Source organism: Alexandromys fortis, unplaced genomic scaffold, assembly GCF_014885135.2.
Source record: "Alexandromys fortis isolate MF-2015 unplaced genomic scaffold, M_Fortis_MF-2015_v1.1 scaffold_166, whole genome shotgun sequence".
Taxonomy (NCBI): Eukaryota; Metazoa; Chordata; class Mammalia; order Rodentia; family Cricetidae; genus Alexandromys; species Alexandromys fortis.
In genome coordinates this window covers 3,195,842-3,199,648 of record NW_026068102.1, presented here as the reverse complement: position 1 = coordinate 3,199,648, position 3,807 = coordinate 3,195,842, and the positions used below count along the sequence as shown (strand labels likewise).

Sequence of the window (3,807 nt, the reverse complement as noted above, 5' to 3'; positions counted from 1 at the left end):
CCTCCAACCAATAGCTGCTGTGATACCAGCCCATTGGGGCGTGGTCTCTCTCCCTTTAAAAAAGCGGCTGCTTCCTCTGCTCTCTCTCTTCACTTCCTGCTCCACCGGAGACTAGACTCCCTTCCTGGTTGTGCAGATGGCTGTTGTCTGGGACGGTAATCTGTAAGTTTTTTCCCCTTTAAATAAATAACACTCTATTAATCATAACTCCAAACTGGTGTGGCCTTGTTCGTGACTTTCACCTTCAATTATAGTTTTTCTTAGTTATGAAAAAAGATAAAGCAGATATAAATATTGTAACTGTCATCCTTGCTTGATAACTGTTTTCTTATATGTAATTTTACTATGTTAAAGTTAAAACCTTCTTTTTTATTTAAACAGAAAAGGGGAAATGATGTGAAAGGTCCTCTGTATATGTACTGCTTTTATTAGTTAATGAATAAAGAAACTGTTTTGCACCTAAAGCAAGGCAGAACTTAACTAGGCATAGAAAACTAAACTGAATGCTGGGAGAAAGAAATCAGAGTCAGTAAGAAACCATGTAGCCCCACTGGAGACATATGCCAGTGACAGAACTTTACCTGTTAAGCCATAGCCACATGGCAATACACAGAATAATGGAGATGGGTTAATTTAAGATATGAATTAGCCTGTAATACACTTAAGCTATTGGCCAAAGAGTATTAAAATTATGCAGTTTCTGTGTGATTATTTTGGGGCTGAGCAGCCGGGAACAAACAAGTAGATCTCCATACAGCACTGCTTTCTTCTTCCTGTTGCATTTGAAGATCTTGGATTTCTCCACTTTCTTTGTTTTGTGATAGCCAAATTCACCACCACCTCCTCCCTTTCAAGGTTTGTCTTTGGATACTTACATTCAGATCAATGAAAAGAAGAACCTTAAAACAAAAGGACAGAGTCACCTGAGGCAAATTTAAGTTGTTCATATTAAAGATCTGCTTGAAAGAGTGGGAGTCATATACTTGTACATAAGACTTATATGCTTCCTTGCAGACTTAAAGGCAAAGTAGTTCTTTTTGATATCTTTTCCAGTTGAGACTGAAAATCAGAAACTTCAGACCAGGAAAAGTCAAACTGATTCATTGGGACCTTGGATTGCTTCAATTAATGAGGAAAACTTGACTCTTCATGGCACAGGATGAGCAGGGCCATCCTTCTTCCAACTTCAGGCCCCTAGCAGTTCTACCCACATGATGAAAGTGTTCCTGTGGTCATTGGAAGGATCATGCTGAACAATCCATTCTTCCTCAGGGATGCCAGCTCTTTGGCTGCCAGATTTGTGCACAGAAATATCCCTGAGTCTAAGTTGTAGATGTGGAAGAATATGGTTGTTCACTTATTTTACTGTTGCCTTCCAAGGATGGCTAAGACAGTCAGGTCAATGTAGTTTCATAGCTCATAGTGGTACTTCACAGATGTACACAAGGAAAAGAAAACTTCCTTCTTCTGGTTCTTTTTAAGGAAAGTGAAGAGCAGAAGAAACCTCTTCTCAGAGGGACATACAATGGGCTAAAGCCCATTCTCAGTAGCAACGTATTTATTTTCATCCATATTAACATATACAATGGTCAATTTTTCAGAAAAATTATTGACAACTTTTGGGGTTTGTGTGCCAGAAGAGAACATAGTTTGCCTGCATGATGACAAAACTTTAATAATTTACCTAATTACGCTTCAAACTGAACATCTAGGATACGATAGGCCTCATCAATAACCAGACACTGGCAGATTTTATACATAAACCCTGGAGTATTCTGCATGTGGTCTAGGAACTGTTGTGGCCATTGATGAGCTTCTGCCCTTCAGCAGACCTGTTACTACCACCCATGATCTTTCCATACATGTGAACATGGTGTGTCATCAGTTCCTTAGAACTACATGGACAATTCTCTGGTAAAAGAGCGAATCAGGACTCCTGTTCCACTCCAGGTCTTGAACTTCAACTTCACAATAAACTCAATCACAGATATGAGGAAAACAAGGGTTTTGCCACTGCCTGTTTACATAGCTGCCAGAAGATTCCTGCCTTCCAGAAATGGTCTAATAGTTTTATGTTCTATCAGTCATGTACTTGAGGCCCATTTCTTCTTTAGCCTTCAGAATGTTTTCATTGATAAGGCCAGACAAGACTAATTTATAAAGCATACTGTCAAGCAGTTGAGACAAGAGCACTTTGTTAGCCATTGCTAACTGTTGCCACAAAGAAAGTAAGCTCCATGTGGACTTTCTTCAATGTCCATCATCTTCTCTGAAGTAAATTGTTGCTTCCAGGAGCAGACATGTATCATTATCAAGAAAAGTTTAAGTTCTTAAAACATTTAAATATGAAATTCTGTAGGTCTGTCTTGGCTATAGTCATCTCTGAGGCTGCATGTTGCATAGTCTCAGCCCTTTGTCTTGAAGCTGTTTCAGGGAGTCTTGATCAATCAAACCATATTAACTGGGAAGGAACCCACAGCTTCTCATCTTCTGTGGAGACAAAAACAGAACCTCTTTTCCAAAACAACATATCCTTACACCCAAAGTTTGAAGTCAACATGCTTTTATGTTGGCTTAGCTCAGCAGTCCTCACAAATAATTGTCTCTCTGTTGTTAACTAATTAACAGTCAAAAAAACCCACAATGGTATACATAATCATGTATACTTCATGTGGCTTTTAAAAATATTTACTTTTATTGTCTCTTTAAAGACTTTTTAAAAATTTATACGATTTCTTTCTATAACTGCCTATACCCATTTTCTTTATTTCTTAGGCTTAAGAAATAAATACATTTTTGAAAGACATGTGACCCCTTTAAAGGTTTGGTTTTTTTGGAATTTGTCTTTATTGCTTATCTGTAATTATTTTCCGACCAGGAGAGTTTTTAAAATGTTAAACAGGCATGGCTTGGATGGCTTTCTGCTGGCTCTGCCCTGACTGGCTTCCCAACATGGTAGAGTCATGCTTACCCACTCTGGGAAGTAACAGGTCTATGCCACCAGCAAGCAACTTGTAGCATGCTGCCCACAAAACATTTTTGTCTGTGTGAGTAAAACATAAATCTGCCAAGTAACTTGAAACATGCTACCCACAAACCCCAGTCAAGTGCTCCATAACAGAGCCTTCCAAAAGAGCTGTGGATGCCAACAGCATGAAACAGAAAGCTGGTTCTTAAAGCTGCATCTGCTCACTGCCAGCCAACAAAGCTTATCTGAAAAAAATGTGTCTACCAAGGAGCCAGTTTTGACTGTTTTTCTGAGTCTAGGATCTCCCCCACCCCCACCTTTTTAAAGCTTTCTCAGGCCTATGTGGATATACATGTCCCATATTGGCACTGTTTGTAAACAGAGACTGCACTTTTGTTTTTTTGGCTTTCCAGTCAAGAATAATCACACAGAAATTTATATTAATTACAAACTGTTCGGTCCATTAGCTCTGTCTTATTATTAACTGGTTCTTACAATTAAATTAACCCATTTCTGATAATCTATGTATTACCACATGGCCATGGCTTACCAGTCTTGTTCTGATATGTTACTCCTTCAGCAGGTACATGGCATCTCCCTAACTCTGCCTCTTTTCTCTTCCTCTATCTCTGCTTGGATTTCCCACCTGACTCTATTCTGCCTGAATATTGGCCAAATAAATTTCTTTATTAAGCAATGATAGTGAAACATATTCATACTATCAGGCCCTACATCATTTGCCTTTTTCTTCTTTTTCTATTTTGGTTCTGAATCAGGAGAGGGTGTTGTTGCTGTTTCTCCATTGGTTAAAATGATAGGTTTTGACAGTAATTTTTTTT

The 3,807-nt window shown here is 38.6% G+C and overlaps 1 pseudogene; it reads right to left on the bottom strand.

The window, feature by feature from the left end:
* LOC126489576 (ATP-dependent RNA helicase DDX18-like) overlaps positions 1-2,205 on the bottom strand; it is a 10,064-nt pseudogene extending 7,859 nt beyond the window's left edge.
* Between the last annotated feature and the right edge of the window lie 1,602 nt (positions 2,206-3,807).